Below are 16,968 nucleotides of genomic sequence, written 5' to 3'. Positions count from 1 at the left end.
GATTAATAATCTAGCAATAACACCACTAGGCCACTGCCTCCTCACAAATGGAACATTTCCAAATGTTTCAGTAACCATGCAGGGTGTGTAAAGAGCACCTCCTCAGAATTTTTGAGGAATTAGAAAGCCTTATACTTCTTGGAAAAATAACTACTGTGATTTCTTGGCTGTTGGTCTTCTAATAACTAAAAGTTAGACAAGCTTGCATTAATATCCCTTCCAACTTAATAGTAAAACTGAACTGATTCTAGATATGAAGACATTTCTGGCCCATCTGCCACGAATTTCCAGCTGATGGAGGAAGTATAACAGCAATAGAAATCTTTAAAAGAGAAATGCAGAAAGAAAATGTGAATGCAAATACTATGGTTCAACTCACAAGGTCACATAGAGGTTGGCATTTGTTCAAAATGTAATATCATATACCTTTAGCAGTTGCCTCGTGCAGTCATCATCATATTCCTTCAGTGCATGATGCATTTTACATCCAGCGCAAGACTGACTTATTTAGGACAGATACCCATCACATCGCTTAAATTCATGAAAGTGATTGGCCCCAAAGGAATCATAATACTACAGATTTGGGTCATTGCTGGAAACTGGATACAGTAAGACAATAGTTTACTTCAGTCTGCAGGTAATGTGGAATTGATTTCTTGCAGAAATACTATTTTCCTGACAGTAAAGGGCACCCTTGAAAACTATATTTACTGGAGGGAGAAAGTCTTTATATGAGCTTTTGAGCCACTTGATTTTGTTGTGTTCATCAACAGGCAGAATCTGAGAAAACAGTACATAAAACAGAAAATTCACCTTCTGAATTTTCAACTGTAACTGGGATATATATTGAGGTGACAAACTATACTACATTGTAGGTCTTGATGTTTCTACACGTACTATTTTTAAGAGTAGAGTTCTTTAACTGAACTGTTTTTTGCCAAAGTGAGTTTTCATTTTTTTGTGGAGCTAGCAAGTAGTAGCATTAACTTTCATCTGTTGCTATCTGAATTGGAGAACTGTGATAATTTGAATATTGAACATTAGCTAAGAAGTAGAAAGAGTTCAGTTCTGGAATGTCTGAGGTAGAATGGATCATTCAACATCTCCTTAGCTTGTTGTGTACCATTGCATCAGCTCAGATCCATGATAGCTTCAGTCATTTTTGATCGCATTTACAAAAAGAGATTGATTGGTTCTTTCCCACTGGTTACCAAAATAGTAATTTTGCCTCTCAGTTATGAAATAGTGGTGTTGAAGTTAAATTAGGGATTCTTCCTGCTTCTGTGTTTGGGCTCAACAACCGAAGTTGAAGCAGACAGGTAAAGAGTATGTGCCATCCACATGAACTGTCCAAAGTTTCCATCCTTTTAAAGTAACCAACTCCGTTTTTCAACATTCACTATATCAAATCATCCAGAAAAATCTCCTGTAGTGTCTAAATTTAGTCAATCGTGTTGTGGGAAATTAAACTTTGATTTGGTAGATTGTTAACAATAACATGAATAATGACAAACTAAAAAAAATTTGAGCATGTTTTCCTTTTTCCTGGTGTAGTCTTCATTTGGCAAAAAGGTGGCTTTGATTTCATTATTTGTCTTGGGAAGTTTAATTTACACATACTGCACAGAGATTGTAACTCCACAAAACTTCACCAGGAGTCTAGTATTACAAAGTGAGATACAGAAAACTGTCAGGCGCTTGACAATGTGAAACCTGTGCAAGAAAACTTGAAAATCTTCCCTAGTTTCTCAAGAGTTTCACTTGATTTTATTGGCTGATTTGGCTAATAGTTATGTTATAAATAGCACAATGTCAGTTTAGTGAATTTGCAACTTGATTGCATTTGCTACTAGATATTTTAAATGTGAGTGCAGCAACCATAATTCAATGCCAATCTGAATGTTTACAAAAACATTCTGTGATGAAGGGTTAACTTCACCAGGGTCAGATGGACAGCTGAGAACTGCAGAATGAGCAGTTCACATTGCATTGCAAATCAAGTAGCTTTTTTAAGATAATTAACAATGTATTCATAATTTAAGCACAACACAAATATAATCACTCAGCCACTTTTTCTAATTAATTCCACTGCTGTAATAATTTCAAATTGAAGTGTCTATGTACATAGTATGACCAGATTTTTTGCTTTATTCTCTGTGAAAAACTCTATGAAAAGCTTCCTACTAAAATATTTCAAGCAAGAGAAATTTGGACCATCTTAGCTGCTCACTTCCTTCAAGCATATATCTGTATCATTTAGAAAATATAATAAATTTGAATCCTTTTTTAACCAGATATGTTTTGATTTCCTTTGAAGTTTTTGTATTTCCAGCTCAACCACATATAACAACAACTTGCCTTTTTTTTATTCACCAATTTGCTCCATATGTTGACTACACTTCCTGAGATAAAAATCATCTGAAATTGCTTATTTACTTGTATTTCTTTCAAGTTCCATTAATAGACAAGCCCACTGACAACAGGAAAACAACCTCCTTCAATACATCAGACTTAACACAACCTTAAAATTTTAACCAGTTTCTCTTTGACACTCTTTGTGCACGATTACACATAATATACTGCTCCACGAGCACTAAAATGAAGATATTCTCTAAGAAAATAGATCACTGGAAATATGCATGAATTATAAACTGCAATGGAAAATACAAGTAACTTCAGATGTGTTCTTACTTTAAAGACACCAGTCATTCTAATTCTTACTTCCTTGCATAATCCTTTTCTTTAACTTACACTGAGTATGAAGTGTTGAAATAAGACTTGGTTCTATCCACATCTCTTGCAGAAAGAATTTAATTATTATTTAAAGAAATATTTCAGTGTCCCGGCATTTGGAAGCAAAAACTGGGTAAGAAAAGGAGACCCCTATCTATAAACTCTCCCTAAATGTAAAGTTGACCTGACAGGCTATTTTGTGAAGGCACTGGTACTTAACCAAGGGACAAATAATACTAGACATTTCATCCAGTCTAAAATGTCAAGTGGAATGCACAAAAATGTTCAGAAAAATGCTTCAGTCAAGCTGATGGAATAGTGCTATTACTTTGAAATCTCAAACAGTAACATATAGTACTGCCCTTCAATTAGTTTTCACAAATTATTTTCACTCACATGCATTTCCTATTCATATGTTATCACAACATTTTATTTGTAAACTCATTAACCACAAGCAACATTGTAGACTTACTGTTGGACTCCAAGTAGAATTTCCTCCTCTTCCTTTAGAACTTACGATTGCAGATCGGATTGAAAATCCAACGTTCTGTTATAATAAGTCCCGTGTATTATAGATATCCAGTCTTCAGAAAAGAAGACAATGACTTGAACACGTTTATGCTGACTCCCTTTTCTTACTCCAGTGTTTGTTAAAGACATTGCCGAGGAGATTTATTCACTTGAATGTAGAACATAGGTTTTATTCTGCCTGTTTAAGGACTGGAGGAGTGTGCAGTGGCCTATCTATGTCTGTAGGCTTGGGTAGTGGCCGGGACCTGGCATGGAGTGGAATGATCCTCTATATTTATCTCATATGTTCAGTGGAGCTATGCACAATAAAGGCAGATGGCTCTGTCAGAAAGCTGACCTCGTGTCTCCATGGAGAGGTATAACAAGACAGAGCTTCAGGGCTTGGAAAGAGCTAACCATATGCTTGTGATACACATTTGTTGAAATAGAATAATCCATTACTTTGTTAATTTTAATCTATTTAGTCATTAATTGTGATCATCAAAAAACCTTTTTTAAAAATAATGTCAAATACTTTTATTTCATTGTCTGAATATTTTTAGTACTGTTTAACATGCTCCATGTGCTTTCATGCTCTTTAGGAACATTTCCCTTATAATTTTGAAAGCTTACTGTTACAAAGTGACACTTCATTTATTTTTTTATGCAGAATAAAGTTACAATTCAAGTTGTATTTCAGTCCTGATCGTTAAATTTGGTTGAATTAAATGATTATTTTCGAACTAGTTTTTAAAATGGACATTATGAGTCTATCACATGAATCCACCTACTTTAGAACAGAAATGCAAAAATAAGTAACAATGTTCTTCTTAGGAAATATATAACTTAATTGTTCCATTGTTTCCCTTGCATAGCTCCTATTGCCCACCCCCATTACATTTACAGGGTATGGCAGAAATACAAATGTAACACTTCTTACATGATGAGCATAATAATAAAGATGCTATTTAATTGAATACATTACCCCACTCTGTGGTTCCTGTCATTAGAACCTAAATGTTTCATGTGTTGTTTGTGGGTAATTTATCATTGTAGGTTATATTCTCAAAATATTAACATTAGATATTATGAATTAAAATACCTTCCTTATCCAAAGCCAAGGTCCAGATTTCTGTTTGGGCTTTGGAAAACTGTACTTTTGTGCCTTCCCCAATGTACACTTGATCCACCTGAAATTTTGTCTGCCTCTTTTGCTTTTTGTCCTTTCACACAGGGTTTGGTTTTGCCATGCATTTTGTGAGCAATGTTGAAATGCATGAGGATGGTGGGCAGAGGTGGGCTGGTTAGAAGCCCTACCTCAGTTCTCCAGTGTAACAGCCCGGCACCCAATAAAATTTAATAGTCCCTAAACCTCATTTCTCACTCCACTTCACTGCCCCATCTATTCCATGATGCCCCATTTCCCTCCAGATCACCCATGCCCCTCCATGGCCTTTCGCCACACCCCTCCCAATCCCATGCCACTCAGATTTTGCCACTTCAGGTGATGTTGGATCACCAGTGCTGTTTTCATTTCCCCCACTCTCATGTATCCTGACTGGTGTGGTAGTCCAGTCACACACTAACCAAAATGTCTGACGGCAAACTTAGAATCACAGATTGTTGCAGCACAGAGGAGGCCATTCAGCCTATGAGCATATCACTTATTGGTTTTCTTGTGCTTCACCTTGTAACCCTGGCATATTGTTCCTCTTCAAATGATCATCAGGTTTAACCTGTCTACACCACTGTCTCAGGCAGACCATTCAAGATTCTAAAGACATTTTTCACTATTTCACTTTTGCTTGCCTTACTAATTACTTTAAATCCATGCATCTCATTCTTTATCTTTTTCACGAGTAGAAACATTTTCTCCTGATTTATTTTGTTCAGAACCGTGATGATTTTGAAGATCTCTTTTTAGCCTTGTCTTCACCAAGGTCCTAACTTTTCGATTCTGTCTTCATATCTGAAATTTCATATCTCTGGAACCATTCTCACAAACCTCTTCCACTGTCTTTCCTATGCCTTCACATCCTTCCTAATGTGCAGAGACCAAAATTGGAATAATACTCCAGCTGAGGCCAAACTAGATCTGTATCTTATACAAGATTAAAAGAACCTCCTCCTTCTTGTGCTCCATACTCCCATTCATAAGGCCTAGGATACTTTTTGTGTCATTAACTGTTCTCAACCTGTTCTGTTCTTTTTAATTAGTTAAGCATATATACACCTCAGTCCTTCTGCTCCTGCACCACCTTTAGAGTATATCCTTTGTTTAATATTACCGCTCCATGTTCTTCCTACCAAAATGTAGCACTTCATCTGCTCTCCCCACCATCTGCCCACACTACTAACTCGTCTCTGCTCTTCTGAGGGTTTGCACTGACATCCTCCAATTTTTCAATGGTCACTATTTTATAGGGACCTGAGCAACATGAGCTATAGAGATATTTGTGGCATATCGGGAGGTAAATGCAGCGAGGCCAGTCTCAACTTAAAATCATCTTTTGTGCTTTTCATAAGTGCCGTGATCAGATTCTTGCTAGGGAGTGGTGAGATGCCAATTGATGGGGATTAATGTTTGCTAAAAGCCTTGTTAAAAAAAATCTGGAATTAAGAGTCTAATGATGACCATGAATCTATTGCCGACTGACAGAAAAACCCATCTGGTTCACTAATGTCCTTTAGGGAAGGAGACTGCCATCTTTATCTGGTCTGGCCTACATGTGACTCCAGACCCACAGCAATACGGAAGACTCTTAACTGCCCACTGGGCAATTAGGGATGGGCAATAAATGCTGGCCTAGCCAGCAATATCCTTATCCCGTGAATTAATAAAAAAAAACACTTCATTAATATTCAACCTCTCATCTGACCAAACTTACCAGACAAGGTAGATATTGTGAAAATTAGATGAGACAAACAAAGTGGGTACCTTGTGGATTCAGCTAGTCATTTGCTTTGAACAACCTCTACAGTGGAAACTGGGCATCAAAATGCAGGGTGTACTCCATGGGAAATGATCACAAGATCCCTTATCCACGTGAGGGTATTCAACATGTGTCAGTCTCTAAGAAACAAGAATATCTTTGATTCACTTACAAAGTGCTTCTGCACTTCAATACTGTTACACCAGCTACAGTGGCAACGATCTTTATAAAGCTGCAGCAAGGACACTGTGCTCAGGGACACATACCCAGCTCCAGGTCCAGTCTAGGCTGTATCTTCGAGCTCTTCATTTACTTCTATAGTACTATGTACTCGAAGCATAGTGAGTACCTAGATGCTCACAGTATCCCTGTTTGGCTTGCCTTTTTGCTCTTTGTTCTCTAAGCTAGAGATACCAGGCTCATATTACTCCTGTTTTGCCATGCCATTTCACACAGGCACAAAGTTAGGAAGTTTGTCATAGATGCAGGTCTCAATCAGCTCAAGGACATAACATTCAATCAGGAGGACCTGGCACAGTTAGTCAGTCTCTGCTGCCAGTCCAAGGCCTGTTCATGACTGCCAGAGTCAAGAGTCTATCCTCATAAAGGATGAGGAGGAAAATGTCTGGCAGCACACCTCCCATCTTGAATTTTTGCTGCCATATTGTGGGCTGTTTCTCTCTTGGAACAAGATAGAGAGATTGATTTAGACAATAGACAATAGGTGCAGGAGTAGGTCATTCTGCCCTTCGAACCTGCACCACCATTCAATATGATCATGGCTGATCATCCTTAATCAGTATCCTGTTCCTGCCTTATCTCCAGAACCCTTGATTCCACTATCCTTGAGACCTCTATCCAACTATTTCTTAAATGAATCCAGAGACTGGGCCTCCACTGCCCTCTGGGGAAGAGCATTCCACACAGCCACCACTCTCTGGGTGAAGAAATTTCTCCTCATCTGTGTCCTAAATGGTCTACCCTGAAGTTTTAAGCTGTGTCCTCTGGTTTGGCACTCATCCATCAGCTGAAATATGTTTCCTGCTTCCAGAGTGTCCAATCCTTTAATAATCTTATATGTCTCAATCAGATCCCCTCTCAGTCTTCTAAACTCAAGGGTATACAAGCCCAGTCGCTTCAGTCTTTCAGCATAAGGTAGTCCCGCCATTCCATGAATTGACCTCATGAACCTACACTGCACTCCGTCAATAGACAGAATGTCTTTCCTCCAATTTGGAGACCAGAACTGCACACAATACTCCAGGTGTCATCTCACCAGGGCCCTGTACAGCTGCAGAAGAACCTCTTTGCTTCTATACTCAATCTCTCTTGTTATGAAGGCCAGCATGCTATTAGCCTTCTTCACTACCTGCTGTACCTGCATGCTTACCTTCATTGACTGGTGTACAAGAACACCCAGATCTCTTTGTACTGCCCCTTTACCGAAATTGATTCCATTTAGGTAGTAATCTGCCTTCCTGTTCTTGCCACCAAAGTGGATAACCATACATTTATCCACATTAAACTGCATCTGCCCACTCACCTAACTTGTCCAGGTCACCCTGTAATCTCCTAACATCCTCCTCACATTTCACCCTGCCACCCTGCTTAGTATCATCAGCAAATTTGCCAATGTTATTACTAATACTATCTTCTATATCATTAATATATATTGTAAAAAGCTGCCGTCCCAGCACTGATCCCTGTGGTACCCCACTGGTCACTGCCTGCCATTCCGAAATTGATCCGTTTATCACTACTCTTTGTTTCCTGTCAGCCAATCAACTTTCAATCTAAGTTAGTACTTTGCCCCCAGTACCATGCACCCTAATTTTGCTCACTAACCTCCTATGTGGGACCTTATCAAAAGCTTTCTGAAAGTCCAGGTATACTACATCCACTGGATCTCCCTCATCCATCCTCAAAGAATTCCGGAAGATTAGTCAAGCATGATTTCACCTTCATAAATCCATACTGACTCTGACCTATCCTGTTACTACTATCCAGATGTGTCGTAATTTCATCCTTTATAATAGACTCCAACATCTTTCTCAGCACTGAGGTCAGACTAACTGGTCTATAATTTCCTGCTTTCTCTCTCCCACCTTTCTTAAAAAGTGGTACAACATTAGCCACCCTCCAATCCGCAAGAACTGATCCTGAATCTATCAAACTCTGGAAAATAATCACCAACGCATCCACGATTTCTCAAGCCACTTCCTTCAGTACCCTGGGATGTAGACCATCAGGCTCCGGGGACTTATCAACCTTCAGACCTACCAGTCTCTCCAACACCAATTCCTGGCAAATATAAATTCCCTTAAGTTCAGGTCCTTCAGCCACTGTTACCTCAGGGAGATTGCTTGTGTCTTCCCCAGTGAACACAGATCTGAAGTACCAATTCAATTCTTCTGCCATTTCTTTGTTCCCCGTAATGTAGTCCCCTGTTTCTGTCTTCAAGGGCCCAATTTTAGTCTTAACCATTTTTTTGCCTTTCACATACCTAAAAAACCTTTTACTATCCTCCTTTATATTTTTGGCCAGGTTACCTTCGTACCTCATTTTTCCTCTGCATATTTCCTTCTTAGTAATCCTCTGTTGTTCTTTAAAAGCTTCCCAGTCCTCCGTTTTCCCACTTATCTTTGCTATGTTATGCTTTTTCTCTTTTAACTTTATATGTTTCTTAACTTCCCTCGTCAGCCATGGCCACCCATGCCTCCTCCTAGGATCTTTCTTCCTTTTTGGAATGAACTGATCCTGCATCTTCTGCATTATACACAGAAATATCTGCCATTGTCCCTCCACTGTCATCCCTGCTAAGGTATTGCACCATTGAACTTTGGCCAGCTCCTCCCTCATAGCTCCATAGTTCCCTTTATTCAACTGAAATATTGTCACTTCCGATTGTACCCTCTCACTCTCAAATTGAAGGTTGAAGCTTATTGTATTATGGTCACTACTTCCCAATGGCTCCTTCACTTCAAGGTCCCTGATCAATTCTGGTTCATTGCACAATACCAGATCCAGAATTGCCTTCTCCTTGTTAGGCTCCAGCACCAGGTGTTCTAAGAATCCATCTCAGAGGCACTCCACAAAGTCTCTTTCTTGAGGTCCAATACCATCCTGATTCTCCCAATCTACCTGCATGTTGAAATCCCCCATAACAACTGTAGTAACATCTTTGCGACAGGCCAATTTCAGTTCCTGATTCAACTTACATCCGATATCCAGACTACTGTTTGGGGGCCTGTAGATAGCTCCCAAGAGGGTCTTTTTACCTTTATATTTGATTTATTATTGTCACATGTATCGAGATACTCGTGAAAAGTATTGTTTTGCATGCTGTCCAGATGAATCATACCATACATTAGTACATCAGGGTAATAGAACAGAATGCAGAATATAGCGTTACAGCAACAGAGAGGGTGCAGAGAAATATCAACTCTGATATATGAAAGATTTGTTCATTGGTCTGATAAAAGTTGGGAAGAAGATATTTTTGAATGTTTTGGTATGTGTTTTCAAACTTTTCTATCTCTGTTGTTCTGGAAGAGAGTGGAAGTGAGTATAGTCAGGGTGGGAGGGTTCATTGATTATGATGGCTGTTTTCCTGAGGAAGCGAGGAGTGTAGGCAGAGTCAATGGAGGAAGGCTGGCTCGCATGATAAACTGGGCTGCGTTCACAACTTTGTGATTTCTTGGGGTCTTGGGCTGAGCAGTTGTCATACCAAGCTGCGTTGCATCTGGATAGTATGCTTTCGATGGAGCATCAATAAAAATTTGTAAGAGCACTGTGGACATGCCAACTTTCCTTAGCCTTCTGAGGAAGTAGAGGCATAGGTATGCTTTCTTGATCGTAGTGTTGGCATGGATGAGCCAGGACAGATTGATGGTGATATTGACTCCTATGACCTTGAAGCTTTCAACCACTTTCACCTCAGCACTATTGATACACACAGTGATGTGTCCTCCACTCTGCTTCCTGCAGTCGATGGCTAGCTCCTTCATTTTGCTGACATTGAGGGAGAGATTTTTGTCTTTACACCATGTCACTAAGTATTCAGTCTTTTTCCTGTGTTTTGTCTCATCCTTGTTTGAGATCTGACTCACGACAGTGGTGTCATCAGCAAATTTGTACAAGTTACAACTGAATTTGGCCACATAGTCATGAATGTAGAAGGAGTGTAGTAAGGTGCTGAGTATGCAACCTTGCAGGGCACTGGAGTTGAGGATTATTTTGGAGGAGGTGTTCTTGCTTACTCTTACTGACTATGATCTGTGGGTCAGGAAGCTGAGGGTACAGTTGCAGGGGGAAGCAGAGTCCTAGGCCTCAGAGTTTGCAGATGATTTTAGTCAGATATTAGGGGAGATAAAAGTGGGTAACACTGGGTAACACCACTGTTACCTTCAGTGCAGGTGGGGAGTGAGCCAAACAAGTGAGTAAGTGGCACGGAGAGCAGGCAAGGTTGGCAACGTCAGGGATTGGGAGGATGAGAGCATGTGAGGGAAGATTTTGCAACCGATGGTGACAATGGCAGGACATGAGCATGTTGGGAGGTGTAGCAAAGGTACAGTGAGTGCGAGTATTGAACAGAAAATGGAGGCGATTACCCTGATGGAGAAGGATTGTGACCTGCTTCTTGCAGTCTAGGCATTCCTCTGGATGCTGAGACTGCTGTAACCTGGGTGCCAACCTCGGCCACCTCTGCTGGTCCTGGGGGAGGCAGAGGTGCCGTGCCAGCAACCCAGCATCCAGCATGACCTCCAGGACCTGTGCAGGGGCGAATGTCAGGCACTGTGCAGGGCATCCCTGGATTGACAGTGCCTGTCCTGGTGCACAACATGCTTTAAAGACGGCATGTGTAGAAAGGATGCCAATGTTTCAGCCAATATCCAAAGTTGTCATAAGAAAGGCAAGTGGTAAGATGGGGAGGAAATCAGAAATGCAAGATACCGTTGGTTAGTGTTGGTAATATGGGATATATGGTAAGAATGGAAGAGAAAATCTGCTGGGGCCTCACAGTGAAATCACCTCCCTAAAAAAAAACTCGATGTACCTCTGACTTACCCAAAAAAGTGTAAGATTTAGCTGAATATTTCTCAGTGTTATATGATTGCAAATGAAGGCCTATTGAAATCGCCTACGAAAGTTAAACCATTTCTTCAAGATAACCTTCCTCAAAACCTTTCATGTAAACATAGAAAAATTGCTGCCATTTGCCTGGTATAATCTCCTGCAACAATTAAGTTGGGGATCCTTCAGCATGTGTGGGATTTGCCTGAGTCTGTTAAACGTAATGTGTCTATGTCATCTATCTCAACAACTGGTCTTAACATTAGCTAAGGTTCCAATTTTCAAAAAGTTATAGTAAATTTGTGCACCTACTATGTGGCAGTTTGAATCTGCAAATTTGTTTCGAACGACATTTAAGCGGTCACCCTACAGCTTAAAGAAGTGCAGGCAGGGAGGAATGTGTGACCACCAGACAGAAGAAAGGACCAGACACCAAGTACATCTCAGTTTTTGGCATTGGGAAAACACTGAGAATGATGGTTCCTCTGTGGCGATCAGCCAGAGCCATGTAGGTGGTCCAGCTGCTCCGGGAGCTGGAAGAAGTGTGGAAGAACTGTGGTGGTATGGAATTCATTAATGAGGGGAACAGATAATACTCTGTATCTGTAGGCGTAACTCCAGGATGGTATGTTGCCTCCTGGGTGCCAGGATTAAGGATGCAGGGCATTCTGAAGGGAGGGGTGAATAGCCAGAGGAAGGTCATGGTCCATGTTGGGACCATTGACTTAGGAAGAGAGGGAAATGAGGTGCTGCCAGCAGACTTTAGGGAGTGAGGCAGGAAATAGAGATGCAGGACTTCAAAGGTAGTTAACTCTAGCTTGCTCCCAGCGCCACGCAGTAGTGAGAATAGGAATAGGAGCAGAATAGAGCAGATGAATGCGTGGCTGGAGAAATAGTGCAGGAGGGAGGGTTTGAGATTCCTGAAGTATAGGGACCATTTCTGGGGGAAATGGGACGTATAAGTTGGACAGGTTACATCAGAACAGGAATGGGATCGATACCCTTGTGGCAAGTTTTGCTAATGTTTTTGGGGTGGATTTAAACTAGATTGGCAGAGGGATGTGGTACTGACAAGTAGTTTGAAGAGAAGGGAAGCTGAAATGGAATTAGAAGTTAAAACATGAGAACATGTGAAACAGGAGGAATATGTCATCTGGCCCATCGAGTCTGCTCTGCCATTCAATAAGATTGTAGCTGGTCTTTCATAGACTCAGCAACACTCACCCGTCTGCTCACCATAACACTAATTCCTTAACTGTTCAAAAATCATTCAACAAGGTAGCCTCAACTGCTTCTCTGGGCAGGGAATTCCACAGACTCACAATCCTTTGGGTGAAGAAGTAATTCCTCAGTTCAAACCTAAATCTGCTCTCCCTTATTTTGAAGTCATGCCCCCTTGCTCTTGTTTCACCCAACAGTGGAAACAATCTCCCTGACCCTGCAACTATCTTATGTATTCCCTTCGTAATTTCATATGTTTCTGTAAAATCCCGCCCCCCCCATTCTTCTAAATTCCAATGAGTATAGTCCTAGTCTACTCAGTCTCTCTTCAAAAACCAACGCGGTCAATTCAATTATCAGCCTAGTGAACCTCTTCTGCACCCCCTCCAGTGCCAGTACATCCTTTCTTAAGTAAGGAAACCAAAATCTTATACAGTATTCCGCATGTGGCCTCATCAGCACCTTATACAGCTGCAGCATAACCTCCCTATTTTTAAGCTCCATCTCTCTGGCAATGAAGCACAAATTGCATTTGCCTTCTTAAGTATGAGTTGCAAACCACCTTTTTGTGATTCATACGCAAGGTCACTCAGCTCCCTCTGCACACCAGCATGCTGCAATTTTTCACTATTTAAATAATAGTCCATTTTGCTGTTATATGCGAAAGTGGGTACTGCAGATGCTGGAGATTGGAGTCAAGATTAGAGTAGTGCTGGAAAAGCACAGCAGGTCAGGCAGGATCTGAGGAGCAGGTGAATCGACATTTCAGGTATAAGCCCTTCATCAGGAATGAGGCTGGGAGCCTCGGAGGTGGAGAGATATATGGGAGGGGTGTGGGGCTGGGGCGAAGGTAGCTAAGAGTGCAGTAGGTAGATGGAGGTGAGGGTAATGGTGATAGGTCGGAGAGGAGGGTGGTGCGGATAGGTGGGAAGGAAGATTGACAGTTGGGACAGGTCATGAGGATGGTGCTGAGCTGGAAGGTTGGAACTGGGGCAAGGTGGGGGGAGGGGAAATGAGGAAAATGGTGAAGTCCACATTGATGCCATGGGGTTGAAGGATTCCTAGGCAGAAGATGAGGCGTTCTTCTTCTAGGCATCGGGTGGTAAGGGAGTGCCGATGGAGGAGGCCCAGGACCTACATGTTCTTGTCAGAGTGGGAGGGGAAATTGAAATGTTTGGCCATGGGGCAGTGGGGTTGGTTGGTGTGGATGTCCCGGAGGTTCTCTGAAGTGCTCTGCGAGTAGGCGTCCTGTCTCCCCAGTGAAGAGGAGACCACATTGGGAGCAATGGATGCAGTAAATGACATGTGTGAAAGTGCAGGTGTAGCTTTGATGGATGTGGAAGGCACCTTTGGGGCCTTGGACGGAGGTGAGGGGGGAGGTGGCGCAGGTTTTGCAATTCCTGCGGTGGCAGGGGAAGGTGTTGGGAGGGGAGAGTGGGCTCTTAGGGGGCGTGGACCTGACCAGGTACTCGCAGATGGAACAGTCTTTATGGAAAATGGATAGGGGTGGGGAGGAAAATATAACTCTGATGGTGGGGTACTTTTGTAGGTGGTGGAAATATCGGCCGTATACATCGTATCTTCCGCCGACATTTCCACCACCTACAAATGGACCCCACCACCAGGGACAGAATATATCTGCAGTCCAATAGACATGCATTAATCAGGAATAGTCAACATGGATTTGTTAAAAGAAGGTTATGTTTCACAAATTTGCTCAAAGTTGTTGTGGAGGTAGCCAGGAGTGTCGATGAGGGTAATATATTTGATGTAGTCTACAAGGGCCTTAACACAACATTTGATAAAATTCTTCATGGCAGACTGGTTAAGATAGTAAGAGATCATGGGATCCAAGGCAAAATAGCATTTTGGATACAAATTTGTCTGAGAGACAAGAAGCAAGGGGTGATAGTAGAGGGATATTTCTGCGAATGGAAGTATGTTTGCAGTAGGGTTCCACAGGTTTCTGTGCTGCGGTGCTTGCTATCTGTGTATATTGATGATTTTGTCTTAAATCTAGGGGGCATGATCAAGAAGTTCATGGATAACACACAAAACAGTAGGGTGGTGAACAGTGAGGAGGTTGACTGTAAGCTACAGGAGACCAGCGGACCAATCTACTGAACATAGCAGTGTCAACTGGAAGTCAGCCACAGAAAAGTGTAAGGTAATGCAGTTATGGAGGGCTAACAAGACAAGGGATTGCACTATGAATGATAGGATTCTGGAAAGGACAGAGGATCAAAGTGTGCAATCCCTGAAGGAAGCAGTGCAGATAGATATGATTGTTCAGAAGACAAAGGGTCATAGAGATGTATAGCACAGAAGCAGACTCTTCCTTTCAACTCGTCCATGCCGACCAGATATTCTAAATTAAACTAGTCCCATTTGCCAGCACTTGGCTCATATCCCTCGAAAACCTTTCTATTCGATCTTACCATTGAGTTTATAAGTTCTGCCTGATTTGCTTTCCCAAAATGCAGCACCTCACATTTATCTAAATTAAACTCCATCTGCCACTCCTCAGCCCATTGGCTCATCTGATCAATATCCTGTTGTAATCTGAGGTAACCTTCTTTGCTCCCCAGTACACCTCCAAGTTCGGTGCCATCTGCAAATTTACTAACCATACCTCCTATGTTCACATCTAAATCATTTATATAAATGATGAAAAGCAGTGGACCCAGCACCAATCCTTGTGGCACACCACTGGTCACAGGCCTCCAGTCTGAAAAACACCTCCCCTCCATCACCCTCTGTCTTCTACCTTTGAAACAGTTCTGTATCCAAATGGCTACTTTTCCCTGCATTCCATGTGATCTAACCTTGCTAACCAGTCTACCGTGAGGAACCTTGTCGAACATCTTACTAAAGTCCATACAGCTGACATCCACTGCTCTGCCCTCATCAATCCTTTTTGTTATTTCATCAAAAATTCAATCAAGTTAGGCTTGTACAGATTGATATTAAGAAAGTGCATGTGCTGGACATTCTAGCATCAAGATAGATAAGTCCCCAGAACCAGACCAAATATATCCAAGGTTACTACGAGAAGTGAGGAATGAGATTGCTGTGCCTCTGGTGATGATCTTTGCATCCTCACTCTCCATGGGAGTAGTACTGGATGATTGGACGGAGGATGTTGTTCCCCTGTTCAAGAAAGGGAATAGGGAAATCCCTAGGAATTACTGACCAGTCAGTCTTACATCTGTGGTAAGCAAGGTACTGGAAAGGATCCTGAGAGATAGGATTTATGACTAGTTGAAAAAACATAGTTTGATTAAAGATAGTCAGCATGGCTTTGTGAGAGCCAGGTCATGCCTCACCAGCCTTATTGAGTTCTTTGAGGATGTGACATGACAAGTTGACGAAGCAGTGGATGTGGTGTATATGGATTTCAGTAAGGCATTTGATAAGGTTCCCACAGTAGGCTTATTAAGAAAGTAAGGAGGCACGTAGCTGTCTGGATACAGAATTGGCTGGCCAGAAGAAGACAGCAAATGATAGTGGATAGAAAGTATTCCACCTGGAGGTCACTGACTAATGGTGTCCTGCAGGGATCTGCTCTTGGACCTCTGCTCTATGTAGTTTTTATAAATGATTTGGATGTTGAAGTGGAAGGTAGGTTAGTAAGTTTGCCAATGATACAAAGGTCGATGGTGTTGTAATAGTGTTGTGGGTTGTTGCAGGCTACATCAAGATATTGGTAGGCTGCTGAGCCGGGCTGAGAAGAGGTAGTTGGAGTTCAACCTGGATAAGTGCAAAGTGATTCATTTTGGAAAGTCTAATTTGAATGCAGAATGCAAAGTTAAAGACAGGACTCTAGGCCGTGTGAAGGAACAGCGGGATCTTGGGGTCCACATACATAGATTCCTCAAAGTTGCCATCCAGGTTGATAGGGTTGTTAAGAAGGTGTATGGTGGTTTTGACTTTCATTAACAAGGGGATTGAGTTTAAGAGCTGCGAGGCTTTGCTGCAGTTCTATAAAACGCTGGTTAGACCTCACTTGTGTTCAGTTCTGGTCACCTCATTTTCGGAAGGATGTAGATGTGTTAGAGACGGTGAAGAGGAGATTTACCAGGGTGCGGCCTGGATTTGGGGGCTTGTCTTATGAAGAGAGGTTGAGTGAGCTAGGGCTTTTCACATTGGAAAAAAGAAGGAAGAGAGGTGACTTGATAGAGGTGTACAAAGTAATGAGAGGCATAGATAGCCAGAGACTTTTCCCCAGGGCAGAAATGGCTGTCTCGAGGGGTCATAATTTTAAGGTGATTAGAGGAAGGTATAAGGGAGATGTCAGAGGTAGTTTTTTTACACAGACAGTGGTGGGTGCGTGGAATGCACTGCCAGTGGTGGTAATAGAGTCAGAGACATGAGGAACATTTAAGCAACTGCTGGACAAGCACATAGACAGCAGTAAATTGAGGGGTGTGTAGGTTAAGTTGATCTTAGATTAAGGTAAATGCTTGGCACAACATCATGGGCATATGGGCCTGTACTG

The 16,968-nt window shown here is 41.7% G+C and overlaps 2 protein-coding genes across 8 annotated transcripts in view; one reads left to right on the top strand and one right to left on the bottom strand.

Moving 5' to 3' along the window:
- Positions 1-3,513, bottom strand: part of filip1l (filamin A interacting protein 1-like) — a 278,663-nt gene extending 275,150 nt beyond the window's left edge. The window contains exon 1 of one of the 2 annotated variants that reach the window (XM_072585429.1): positions 3,206-3,513. The gene's annotated coding sequence lies outside the window, so the exon portion shown is untranslated. The remainder of the gene's footprint in view (positions 1-3,205) is intronic. The other variant, XM_072585430.1, reaches the window with a different exon arrangement.
- The window catches only part of cmss1 (cms1 ribosomal small subunit homolog), a 367,856-nt gene that overhangs the window by 299,808 nt on the left and 51,080 nt on the right, over positions 1-16,968 (top strand). The window lies entirely within an intron of this gene.

The sequence above is a fragment of the Chiloscyllium punctatum genome, chromosome 15 (assembly GCF_047496795.1).
Source record: "Chiloscyllium punctatum isolate Juve2018m chromosome 15, sChiPun1.3, whole genome shotgun sequence".
NCBI classification, from domain to species: Eukaryota; Metazoa; Chordata; class Chondrichthyes; order Orectolobiformes; family Hemiscylliidae; genus Chiloscyllium; species Chiloscyllium punctatum.
The sequence above is the reverse complement of the archived record's forward strand: the minus strand, read 5'-3'. Positions and strand labels throughout refer to the sequence as shown.